This window comes from Camellia sinensis, chromosome 6 (genome assembly GCF_055761805.1).
Source record: "Camellia sinensis isolate YWXY chromosome 6, ASM5576180v1, whole genome shotgun sequence".
NCBI classification, from domain to species: Eukaryota; Viridiplantae; Streptophyta; class Magnoliopsida; order Ericales; family Theaceae; genus Camellia; species Camellia sinensis.
In genome coordinates, this window is record NC_138966.1 from 33,260,160 (window position 1) to 33,274,251 (window position 14,092).

At 35.0% G+C, this 14,092-nt stretch overlaps 1 long non-coding RNA gene across 4 annotated transcripts; it reads left to right on the forward strand.

Annotated features, from left to right (window-relative positions):
• Positions 1-1,514: 1,514 nt before the first annotated feature.
• On the forward strand, positions 1,515-13,552 carry LOC145792616 (uncharacterized). Of its 4 annotated transcripts, none has more exons than XR_014332162.1 (5): positions 1,515-1,610; positions 8,045-8,276; positions 8,379-8,572; positions 12,933-13,082; positions 13,437-13,552. It is a non-coding gene; the product is annotated as an uncharacterized LOC145792616 (long non-coding RNA). The 4 variants fall into 4 exon arrangements; XR_014332163.1 differs by lacking the exon at positions 1,515-1,610 and adding an exon at positions 6,835-6,955; XR_014332161.1 differs by lacking the exon at positions 1,515-1,610 and having other exon boundaries at positions 7,861-8,276.
• The last annotated feature ends 540 nt before the right edge of the window (positions 13,553-14,092 follow it).

Below are 14,092 nucleotides of genomic sequence, written 5' to 3' on the forward strand. Positions count from 1 at the left end.
AGAATTGTTTAATATGAGTTGTTATCCCAATTGAAATGGATGTACTATTAATATGAGATGTAATCTTATTTAAATTATCTGGCTAGGTTCTGAGCCACGTTTATGAAATGAGTTGATAAGTAAAGTAAAGTGGAATGTAACGTGGGCATGATTGTCATGGCACTGTAATATGATATAGATTGGTTTATAAGTGTTGACCATCCATCAAATGCTATAATTTTAGTCATTGTTTATAGTTGGTTTAGTTTATTTCTATTGGGCTGTGGCTCACCCTATATGGGACATCATTTTCAAGTACAGATGGTATGCCACCTCCAAGGACGTAGCTTGGGAGGCTAGAGGCTGACAGACTTTTTGTGTTATATCTTGATTTTATTACATGTAAATTCAAGCCGAGGGCTTAAAGTGTAATTGAGTTAGTACTCTATTTTGTGACCTAGTGTTGGCTTGGAAAGTTGTAAGCCCCTGGGGTATTTACTTTTGTTGTCAACATGTAATACTTCTGCACTTAATTACTCTGATGAATGGAAAGATGTCTATTTCTCTTATATCAATGAATGTCAGGAATAGTGGGTTTTATGTATTATTTTGAGGGCGTTACAACTTGGTATCAGAGCGTAACGGGTTCGAATACTTTGGGTACGCGGAAAGTGGTTAGTACCACAATGGGTTCGTCTCGCTTGTTAGAGACTTAGATGTACTGTTGTATGCTTATGTGATAACATGTTTACGTGACTACTTGGGTATGGAATGTAGTTTCTAGGATGTTGACTGGATCCTTGGGTTTCTGGGAGTCTTGTTGGAAAAGCACTTGATCAATGCTGTTTCTAACCGGAACTCTAGCAACGCCTCGGGACTGTCATTATCCAAAAATGAAATTCGTAAGTGTTTATGTGATTATATGCTTACGTGGAATGAATTACTGTTGTCCATGTATTAGGACGCGGGTGAAATAGCCTCGGCACATTTGTGAATATGCTAATGTTCTTTGTTACCTTTATTAGGATGTCAGGACGAGGACAAGGACGAGGACGTGGAGGTAGACGTGGTAGGCGTGGTAGGCGTGGTAGGCAGGAGATGCCTTTACCGGATGATGTTTCGGCGCAGCAGAAGGGTGTTGGCTAGGCCAATATAGCGGAGCCACTGGTTCAGCAGGCCATGGTTGCCTTAGCCCGCGAGGTAGCAGGAGCGTTGAGGGAATCCATGGGTATTCTCAGAGTTGAGAATCCAGTTCAGGCCCAGGTTGTTGATGTAGGGCCTTCCTTTCTGAAGAAAGAGTTTTTTCGGTCTAATCCGGATGAGTTTTTGGGGGATCCGAAAGAGCCACTTATGGCTGATGAGTGGTTGGAGTAGATGACTAAGACGTTTGAGATGCTTGGCATCGAAGACGGGGCTTTGAAGGTGACCTTGGCGTCTTTCCAGCTAAAGGGGGATGCGGGTCAGTGGTGGAAGTTCACGAGGGGTAGTATTGGTGGCATTTGCCACCTTTTTCTTGTCACTTTGTTCTTGTCACTTTGTTAGCACCTAAGGGGTTTCGATTCCTGAACCTTGAAGGGAGCACACACCCAAAGCCCAAGGCCTTGCTCCTTGACCAACCCCTTGGGATTCTGGTATGTAGAATTTATCTTTGAAACTTTATTTTGTTGGATTATCTCTTGTGGCTTCTATTTATAAACAAATTTACATTTACTTAAGTTTTTTATTTTAAAACTAGCTCCATGCCTTAAATTACTGAATAAAGCAATAGTATCTACTCGAAGGAGTGTTTGTCATAGTTATTGCATAATGAGTCTGGCCTGTTTGGGATATGGTTTGTTTTTGCTAAAATAGTCAATAAAGACAAAATAAGTTAAAATAATCAATAAGACAAAATGTCACAACCAAATCATAATCATTTCATTTTTTCTCCCACAATTATCAAATCAACTATAAAAAAAAGTCAACTATCATGCCAAACAAAACTTTTTTAGCCAGACTAAAATAGCCAAATAGCCAAAAAAATCAATTCAAATAGCCAAGTTCTTATCATAAAAATGAGTATGTAAGATCATAGCTCAATATTTAACCAAAATTGAAATGGAAAAAAATTATAACATGATGATGGGAAAGGTTTATATAAACTTGACATAAAGAGCCAAAGTCTAGACCTTGTATTGGTTGGATGACTTGGAAAATTTTCTCTCTTTTTATCCGCCCAAAGTTGGTTTGTCTTCCATTTACTCTTGCTTTCTAATAACAACTCTAACATTTTCTTGAGTTAGGACCAATCTGGACTTGCTTTGGAACCACTAGAATTAACGCGCAAAATATATTTGGGCAAATTTTATCAATAGTTTATGTATTCTAGTTTTTCATAACAAGAGTGATTATCAATTTTCTAATAAAATGAATCATAAATTGTATGACTTATTTTATTTAATTTTAATATAATATATTTACATATAAAATAATATATATAGTTCTTAAAATGGAAAAAATAAAACAATTTATATAAATAATAATAAATATATGGAAATGCTATGACGTGCACTCCATACTCCTTTAGGGGGGTACATGCCATATGCACTCTAGCACAAAATGTGTAATTCTACTACAAAATCTTATAACATTAACTATAAAATGCGTAATTTCGTCACAAATTGGCATAACAAAATGTGCAAAAAAAATTTAAAAATATATCAATAAATCTTATTTTCAGTAGTATTATTGAGTCTTATTTAATTTCAATGTAGACAACTAAGTGTTATTTTTTATTCTAAAAAAGTTCACTTTTCCCTAATAATTTATTTTATTCCAATTATACCATTGTTATTAAAATACGAACAACAATTATATAAACAATTTTAATTTACTTAAAAAAGTATAATTTTTAATTGAAAAAATTGAATAAACTATATCAAACAAAATCATACTCAACAATTTGATCAAACTATTCATCATCTTTTGTTGCCTTGTACCATGAAAAATATATATAGTAAACAATCGAAAAGGTCTATGTTTTTTTTTTTTAATATTTCATTAAAGAAATTTTGAAAAATAATACCCTAGCAAATTCATATACTTTTCAAACTGTATGATAACAAAAAATGATGAATCTTAAGCATATGCTTTTGTTCAATAAAAAAGCAAAGCAATCTCAAGAGTAATACTACACTTACCACCTTATTACACCATATTTAATGTACTATCTTATGTGTTAGCATATCATTTGACATAAACATGAATGGTGGAACCCATTACACCAATGATGGGTTGACACATGAGATGCTACAGTAAAAGTGGTATAAAAATGTGATAATTGTAGTATTATTGATCTCAAAATGTTCCGTTACTTGCTTTGTATATAGGTGGGGCAATTACCAACTTTTAATTGATTCATGGAAAATTATATTAGTAGTCTTTATATTTTTGCTCTTATGTCATTTTTGTCTTTATAATTTCAATGGACTGAATTTGGATATTAATTTATGATTTTGTCTCAATTTAGTTCAATTGATTACAACTATTAGTTCTTTTCGATGAAAAATAGGTACATGAGTGGCATGTGTCATGCTTTCATAGGCAAAAGAATCCTAATTAGCATTATCAATCGAACCAAATTAACACAAAATATAAAATTGAGCTCGAAATCGAGCTAATTAAAATTACTCAAACTAAAATGGTGCAATCGGCAAAACACATGTGATGTAATTTGCCCATTGGTTTATGGAAAACCATTCCTTACTTAATAGGTTTGGGATCACTGGAATTAAAGACACTCACTGTAACCAACTTTGAAGTCATGGCTGATGGTGGAAGTCATGATAGCTGATGGATACAATTACATAGTTGCGGTGCATCATGATGGCTGGGCTGGGCTTCTCCACCACCACCATAGAAAGACTTAGCAGTGTGCATAAGAACGAGTAATACATTTATTCCTTCTCCATCATCAAACTACTATCCTTCTTACTCTCCTCTCCTTTTCATATCTCTCTCTGAATCCTCCTACCTATAAGAAAACAAAATGAGTTCACTTATGTTTCTTCATCAATTTCTTCCAACATTTCTCTTGTTTTCTCAACTAGTATATATTACTATATGTTCTTCATCATCATCATCATGGTTGTCTTCTTCTATTTCCGCACGTCGTACTTGTCCTGAAGACCAGAGATTTTCACTTTTCCAATTTAAAAGAGCATTTACCATAACTGGTAATGCCTCTTCAGATTGTGAATCTGATTCTCATCCCAAAATGATGTTCTAGAATGAGGGCACTGATTGCTGGTCGTGGGAGGGGGTCACGTGCGACTGGTTGAATGGTCATGTGATTGGACTTGACCTCAGTTGCAGCTGCTTCAGAGCACCATCCAAGCCGACAACACCCTCTTCCAGCTTCTTCACCTTTAAAGCCTCAATCTCGCTTTCATTTACTTCAATTTGTCTAGAATTTCATCCGAGTTTGGCTTGTTTGCAAGTTTGATCTATCCAAATTGATTTCCCTTGATCTCTTTTATTTTTTTTCTCAGGTGAGACTTGAACAATGTACTTTCAATTTGCTCCTTTGAAACCTAACCCAATTAAGAGAACTACACCTTGATGAGCTGCATATCTCTTTCACCTTTACCTCATGCTTTGCTAAATCTATCGTCTTTGACATCTCTCAGTCTTGTTCATTGTTGACTGCGTGGGAAATTCCCAAAAAACATTTTTCACCTTTCAAAACTACAAGAGCTCAATGTGCGGGCAAATTGGGACCTCACAGGTAAACTTCCAAACTTTAATGTGACTAGTTCCCTTCAATTTCTTGATCTCTCTGATATAAGTTTTTCTGGCCAATTGCCTGAATCAATCAGCAATCTTAAAGCCTTGAATAGTTTGCACCTCTTTGCGTGTAACTTTTCAGGATCTATTCCAGCTTCTCTTTCGAACCTCACACAAATCACTAATTTAGACTTCTCGTGTAATAGTTTCATCTGTCAAATCCTCTCATCAATTTCAAACCTTGCAAAGCTTACTGACTTGGATCTTCGCCTAAAAAATTTGAACGGACAAATACCGGATTCCCTTGGCAACATGAGTCAACTTACTTACTTGGGGCCTTCATAGAAATCAGCTAACTGGTACAATACCATCTTTGTTGTTTGTTCTGCCTTCATTGGAAGGTATAGATTTGAGTTACAATAAGCTGCAGGGACCAATTCCAGGATGAGTTTATGAACTCCATAACCCAACATACTTGCTGCTTTCATCAAATAACTTAAGTGGTGTAGTGGAGTTAGATAAGCTTGTAAAGCTTAAAAATCTGTTCTATATGGATCTGCCAGATAATGGTCTCTCATTGAACATCAACAACAGTGTCAACTCTACCTTTACCAACTTTGACACTATAGGATTAGCTTCTTGTAACTTGAGCGAATTCCCAAACTTTTGGAGAGAACAAACTGAATTGTATGTTTTAGACCTATCAAACAACGAAATTCGTGGTGAAGTTCCAAAATGGTTATTCAATGTAGGGAAAGATTCACTGTATTATTTAAATCTTTCTCATAATTTCCTTACAAGTTTAGAGCGAATTCCATGGCAGAATTTACAATATATTGACCTACACTCCAACTTACTCCAAGGACCACTCCCAGTTTTACCCATCACTACAACTGTTTTCTCTATCTCAAACAATAAATTGACTGGAGAAATCCCCCTAACGATTTGCAATCTGATGTCACTTGAAATTCGTGATGTGTCTAAAAATAGTTTGAGTGGCTTGATTACACAATGTTTGGGAAACTTGAGCAATAGTCTCTCGGTGCTGAATTTAGGGAACAATAGATTGTCAGAATAGTGTTAGAATAAGAAATAATATTCCATATATTTTATTATTATTTGATTTTATTTTCCCTTGATTAATGTAATGGGCTGGCCCATAATTTATGCCTAATGGCACTCCTGTAATTACACATTATTAGCAATATAAAAGGGGATGAGGTCTCACTCATTCCCTATCTCTTTCTCTTCTCTAAACTTACATGGTATCAGAGCCATGCCATAGCCATCTCTCTTTCTCTATCACCCATCACCACCAGTTGCCTTCTTTCTCCTTCATACCATACGACACATCCTTTGCAATTCCTTCTAGCCACTTGACAACCTTCCAGCCATGCGACAGCCTCTTTCCTTCTTCCTTTTTCCCCGACAGCCTCCTCTAGCCCCACCCAGGCCTTGCTCTCCCCTCGACACCCCTTACCCAACCTTTCCTTTCCCTCAACATGCCCCTCCAGCCACTATCGAGGGCCCTCATGTGGCTGGCCAGCCTCCTTGCTAGTCTGGTCGAGTTCGATAGCCCTTCTAGGGTAGCCTGGGTTCGTTTCTTCCCTTCGGGGATCTTCTGGTGAAGTACCAAAAAAAAAAGGGGAGGGAGGGGGGAAGGGGGGGTTTACTGGATTCTTAATTTAATGAGTCCATAGTGACCGTTGTGCTTGTTCTTCCACTATCATCTTCTAGATTTGTGATTGGCATTGTGTTTGAGAAGTAATTAGTAGAGTCTTCATGACAGATTTGACTAGTGAATCTGCTACCTCTTAACCATCTAAGGGCGAGAGTTCTGTTATCCATTCTACTATGACTGATAATCTCAACCCTGGCCTTAAAATCATAACCTCTCTATTCAATGGTCAGAATTACCTAGTGTGAGCGCAGAGTTTGACTATTTTCTTGAAGAGTAGAGGGAAGATGGGATATGTTGATGAGAGGGTACAGGCACCCAACACCACATACTCTCGTTATGATCAGTGGGAGATCACCAATTCTCTGATTATCGGCTGGTTGATACATTCTATGGTACCGGAGATTAGAGAGGGCTACTTGTCTATAGACACTGTCCAGGATATTTGGGAGTCTGTAACTACTACTTACTCCAGGAAGGGGAACTTCTCACAGGCTTTCGAGTTACATTGCTCCATTGAAAGGTTGGTACAAGGTGAGATGACTATCCTCCAGTATTTTACCTTCCTTAGCAATGGGTGGAAGCGGCTTGATCACCTTCAGGATTACAGGCTTATCTATCCCACTAATTCTGCTGGTTATCGGAAGTTCGTGGAGTAGGGGCAGGGTTTTGGGTTGCATTATTTGGTTTATGTTGCATATGGTATTTTTCCTCATTTTATCTTCAATTGGTGCCACTTCTAACTTCATGCATTTGTTTCATATTTGCATGCCACTCATCATCTCAACATTTTCATTTCTAGAACCCTGAATTTTTTAAACATGTTACACTGATTTTTTGCCCATATAAATGAAAAATGTTTAGTGTTGTCCCTATAATATAGATAGTTAGTGTGAAAACTTTCAATAATATTTTATCTGCTGTCATTGAGAGTATAAGCCATAGCATTATTTCTTAAAAAGTAACATAAAATGTTCATCAAACAAGAATAGGGATCTTGTAGACCTAGCATCATGGTTAAAAAGCAAAAGAGGATGCATTGATATGGTTTTTGCCTAAATCTAAACAATCTGGCATCATTTTAGTGTCACCAACTTTGTGAAATAGGTGAACATGGTGTTGCTCGTGTGTTCTTTTTGTGTTATTCTCAGAGGTTATTTCTTTTCATCTATTTTTGAATTGGCTGTTGTTAACTCTTTTGAACAGATTTTTTTGATCTTGTTACTTGGTACTTCTTGTTATTTCTCTTAGTCTTAGAAGAAAAAGTACTATGAGATTTCAGTTATGATGTGTTTCTTCCACTATGTGAACATGGGCCATCTTAGTCTCTCAAATGTGGAAATATAGTGGGATACAAGCATTTGGGAGGTTGGGGAGAGAATTTGAAAAATTCATGGAACTACCCCCCTCTCTCTCTCTCTCTCTCTCTCTCTCTCTCTCTCTCTCAAACATAATTGTGATATAATTTTATCATTAAATTAGTTTTTGATAAAATTCATGCTTAATTGTTTTTAAAGTTGTATTCAGGTATTTATATCAATTGAAGTTTTAAATTTTTTATTTTACATCATTAAAATTTACGACATTGTTGTATCTCATATAGAGATCTATGTTTTGCAACAGGGTACCCCTACAATCTTGATTTCGATTATGGTGCTCTGGGATAGTTACAACATTTCACTATTAACAATCTTGGTGATCCATTTATAGAGAGCAACTATGGAGTCCATTCCGGGCAGTTTGAAGTGGGTGTATTGGATTGGTTTGCCCACCTATGGGAACTTGAGAAGAACAAATATTGGGGTTACATTACAAATTGTGGAACAGAAGGCAATATTCATGGTATATTAGTTGGGTTAGTATCAACAGGCTTCATTTTTGTGACCTTTTATTTTTATGATGTTTTGACCTATCGTGTATCTTGTCAAAGTTTAAAAAGATTGTACTAATTCTGCAGGAGGGAAGTGTTTCCAGATGGCATTCTGTATGGCTCACGTGAATTACATTGTTCTGTTTTCAAAGCTGCAAGAATGTACAGGATAGAATGTGAAAATGTCGACACTTTGGTCTCAGGTGAAATTGATTGCAAGGATTTCAAAACTAAACTCGTTTGCCACAAGTGTAAGCCAGTAATTATCAACGTAAACATTGGTACTTCCCTCCCTCCCTCTCTCTCTCTCTCTCAACATAAACATTGCAGTTTCATGTTTCCTCAACTCGTTGAACTGAGAAGTCTGTTGTTATCTACATGATCATCTTTCTATTAATTATTGACAAATAAGATTACACTCAACCATTTTGGCTATCTAAGTGTACAAGCAATGTTGTGATGTGAGATACTTTATGTCACTAGAGTTACATATACGTATATTAATTTTTAGAGTCTTTGTTTCTTCCAGTCAAGTGGAAATGGAAGTCTTCTGCTTCATTTGCCTTTATATTGGTCTTTAACAAGAGGGAAGGTACGAATTGTCCATGTGCTTCGTATCTTAGATTAGCTCTTGTTTTTTATTTCATTTACCTCTCTTTGCAAAGAGAATTTGTGAGTAGTGGGAGTTTAGGATGGTGAAGCACAATATTTTGTGAAATTGCCTGTTTGCCTTTATTTTAGAGAAAGTGTTATGGATTTGTTTTAGAAGAATACAGGGAGCACTAAAACAGTAGTCAGGCTTAATATAATTGAGTGATGAACAAGAAAGATTAGGCAGTCTAACACAAGATTTTCAAATTAAATAAGCTATAACAAACACCCCCATTAAAAGTAAGAGAAGGCTTGCCAAAATTTGGCAATTTGTCAAATCTTGTGCCATTTTTAGCATAAAAGAAAACAAAAATTTAGCAACTCAAATGGCAATTGTACTGAAGCTCTCTTTTTTGCCCAAGCGGCCATATAGTAATGACAATGCATTGAAGACGCTCATAACAACATCTGCTGATGAGCAAGTCCAAGAATTGATTGCGATGCAAAATTATTAGGTAGATGCAAAATTATTAGGTAGTTACAAAATATCATATGACATTGTTCATATGGTACTTCTAACCAATAAAAAAAATCACAAAACACACTAGGTAGACATTTTGTCTCCCAATTACTTTACAAAGGCAGGTCAACATTGTCCCACCTGCAAACATATTCGCTGCATCATTAGTTGGGAGCATTATATGAAAAACATCACGTGATACTCCAGGTTTACAGACACACGCAAAGATCAAAACATTTCCAAAAGACATTCACATGTTATGGTTCAAAACTTTCAAGCAAAACTACATTCTATCAGGTAAACAATCAGAAGGTCTTAGATTTGAGTTCGCATTTTGATATATGAGTTAGATTTTATGCCGAGTCTCACCATTGGTGGCATTAGGGGATTCCTTGTTATTAAAAAAATAAATAAAAATAAAAATAAAAACAGAAAATCCTATAAAACGAACCACGAAACTGCAGTGTCCCTGCAAGTGGCATCAAAATATAGCATATACAAAACAAGAGAACAAATCTTTGGACAACACAAATGCCGAAACAGAAAATTTCATGGACCATGCTAAGTCCATGTCTGCTCATACAATCACCAACAAATTGATCAACATGTCCAGTTCATAGACCTTGCTGTGAATCATAACAAAAGAGATGAACAAGAAGATAACTTACTAAGCTTCTTACTAATGCAATCTTTGTCTCAAAAATGACCATTAGACTAATAAACTTCAAAATGGAAGCAACTGATCACTTATATAATCCAACAAATCAACAGTGTTAGCTCAGGTACTAGAAAACAAACACGCCATAAAGGACAGAGATGCGGACCAGGAACCATCTAACTAACTGCACCAAAATCAAAAACAAAAAAAATAAGTGTCCAACAATTAGTTCTCCAAGCAAAATAATAATAATATTAATAATAATAATAATAATAATAATAATTCAGGCTAGTATTTTAAAATTAATGAACTGCAGAATGTACGAGTGGTCAAACATGAACATTTTCTCAGGTTAGAAAATATGTCCATAACAACAGAAAGTAACCTTGGAAACAAGATCATGACATTTTATTCTCTCTCTCTCTCTCTCTCTCTATATATATATATATATATATATATAATATTAGGCTCCCAAAAAATGCACTGTCAACATTATGAGGGTAACTTGGAACCAATACATGAAGCACCATTGATAAAGATGTAATGTAATTCCTATGCAAATTATTAAGCTCCAAAAAAATACGTCAACAATTAACAGCACTGCACACATGAAGGGGCATCAATCAGCTTGATTTAATGATTTTAGTATTTAACTCCTATCAGTTCCCTCTAATCGTGGAACATAGAAAGCTTTCAAAAATTTAGAAAGTTAGTTTAGTTCGTCACCATTAGCAATAAATTATCTCACTACCATTATTTTTGTCCTGATAATAAAGTCAGTACAAATTATAGGGAAATATTAGAAATAGACGATTAACGGCCAGAACTCTCTTTTAGTGTACATTGTAAGTAATAATAAAAAAAAAAAAATAAAAAAAAAAAGATAAAATTTTATTCAAAAAGCGACCATAAAAGTGGCTCAAACTAGTACACTAGATGTATATAGAAAACAAAACAGGACATATTAAATTGTATTGAACATGACATATTAAAATGCAAGGCCCTATTCTTCTTCTCCAACAGAAACTATCTGTAAGTCAAGGTCTTCTGATCAAAGTAGAAGGATGAATTGTCCACTTGCCTAAATAGGCGGTGAATTTGAGCCAAACCAAAGGCAGGAATTACCCAGAAGAGAAGAAAATAAGGAATTGGTAAGGAAGACATATAAAAGGGATAGTCCCGGTGCACAAGGCTCCTACTATCCTGGGGTGTGAAGAGAAATAGATGTACAGAGTTATAACCATCCATGTAGTGAGACTGTTTATGTGGTTTGAACCATGATGCCTATGTCGCAACGGTAAGAAAAGGCATAGCTATGTGTAAATCAAGAGGAAAAAAAAAGTAAAAGGCAAAACCCTAGGCAGTAGACTGGTGAAGCAAACTTCTGTAGCCAACTATGAACGGTTGGAATGAGATGTATGTATGATTAGACACACAAATTGAGACTAGAAGGACATGACAAAAAACTACAGATGGATAGGATCTTTGATTGTTGAAGAAGAGAGGATACATATACTCCACCAAAAGCACCACATTTTACCCAGCAACACCAACACCAACGCCACCACACCCATGCACAAAGTACAACTATTTAATTCACCAAGTGATTGTACTCTACCATGTTAACAGCCACTATTGCTCTCTAGCAATAGGGCTGTCCAGAAAAGAGGAGGAAAAGAAGAAAAAAGGACAGATATTCAAGGAAAGAAAGAAACTGTTGGCAGCTAGTATCCTTTGTCCTTCAAAAGAGGGAAGACATACCAACTATATAAAACTACCACTTCTTTTCCACCAGCAAGAAGTCCATGCGTCTCTGTACAAATCTTCAATAACTCTTCCATGCTGATTCCCATTACACCAAAGCTGCTGACACCCCGTTCACTTCTAGCAACCTCCATTAAAATGTCACAACCACCACAGCACACCACCACAAATGACCACCTCCACACAACAATCCCATTTGAAAATCTTGTAAAATTTATCAAACTTTTCCTTCCACAGCCTAGAGACATGATACTATAATAGTGTTATTTATATGCCTAGTTTGGACCAATACTCAAAAATATAAAAACAAAAACAATAGGGTAAAGCAATGTACGAAGCTCCAACTAAAGCAGCTGGGTATGATGAGGGCAATACATACACAACCTTACAGAGGTAGTTTTCGTCAATCAAATCTGCACCATCAAGAACCACTGGGCAAAGCAGCCCCCTTTAATACTAAAAAATATAAGATTAATAAAATTTCATTTGCAATCATGCAATATTCGCAGCAGTACAAATCCTTGATTGACCCTATAAAATTGTTTCTTAAGGTCAGGATTTACCCTTTGACCTAGAACTAAGAGTATCACAATGCAAGTGTCAATGTAGTTACATTATAAGTTCTCTGCTCTAATGAATTTAGATAATGAAAGGATGGAAAAAACTTGTGTGTTAATTTGGAGACATGAACACATGAATAGAGACAACATAATTAAAGAGGAATTAAGGTGAAGCATTCACTTGTAAAAGAAGAGTTTGTCTCAATTTCTAACTTTGCAGCAGATATATTCATGGTTGGAATATTGCTTACTTCTGTTAAAAAAGAGGGTAATTGCAGCATCTTTAAGAGATAAAAATAACAACAATAGAAGAGCTCAGTAAGTTGGCTTTTCTTTCTTTGGAATATGTATACCAATTGAAATTTGGGTGCTGGATAGATGTTGTGAAATGTCCATCTAGATAAGGTATGAACTTATTGCTAAACAAAATTACTTAAACATATTTTATATAGGTAGAATGATATCTACTACAGATTATGGTGCAGTAATTAAATATATTATGTTTTGATTCCAAGTTCTAATAAATTTTTGTTCCAATTTTTCTATAGTAGTACAACTATGGTGGAATCCAAGCTAGAATCAATAGTGAAACATTAGAAGGTATTTCTGAACCAGAAAATGGAATTGTGCATGATGAATCTCAAGTGGATATTGTTTCAAGCTGGAATATTGCTGAAAACTTACCCAAGGCAACTCAGGTAGTTACCCAACTATTGTTTTTCTATGTTACTAGTACTTTTAAGATATAAGTGATATTGAAACATTACTTTATGCAATTTAGTCACTAGCTTCATTAGCTACAATGTATTATTTTATATGATCTTCTTTCTTCATATTCTGACTGATATCATTGTCTTTTGGGCTGTTATATAGGATCACTTCATTTTGATTGTCTCTCATTTACATAAACACCTAACCTTACCGGGTTATCATATATATAGAAAATAAGAATTCATTCTTTGTTATGTCTAATTATATCTGGTTGTTGACTTTATAAATCAAACTTTTATTTGCACATGTAATTAAGTACATAATTAACTTCGTTTATACAGGTGGGTTAACAACTTTGGTTGACATGCCTCTTAACAGTTTTCCATCTACAGTTTCTGAAGAAACTTTTGAACTCAAGGTATGGATGGTTAACAACATTAATTTTTCATTTTTTTCCTTGGAGGCTCTGCTTAAAGTAAAAGCCTGTTTATATCTTTCTGTTGAGTATGAATTCCGTCACTTTGAAAGTTCAGCAAATAATAACTTCAAAGTATTCTATTATTTCCAAGAAGTTGTCTCGTGGCTATATTTCTATCTTAAAACAATGAAACACATAATTAGTTTGTCTAATATATATATATATATACATAAAAGAAGAGGAAAAACTAATTAAATATCTAATACAGTTGAATATAAGGTAGACGTATAAGATAATTATGACTTATTTCCAGTCACATTCCTTAGAAATCTCCCACCACCCACCCAAGTTGATTTCATCCTATTCAATCTCTTACAATTATTAAGGGGAATTAAAGCAATACTGTCCATTCAAAAATAAATTAATAATTCTTATTTTCATGTGTCAAGTCATAAATTGAATCATCAATTGATTTTTCAATAAAATAAATTATGAATTGTAAGATTCACATTATTTTATATTTTTAATAAAATGTATACATATAAAATCATATATATAGTTCTTAATTTTTTTTTTTTT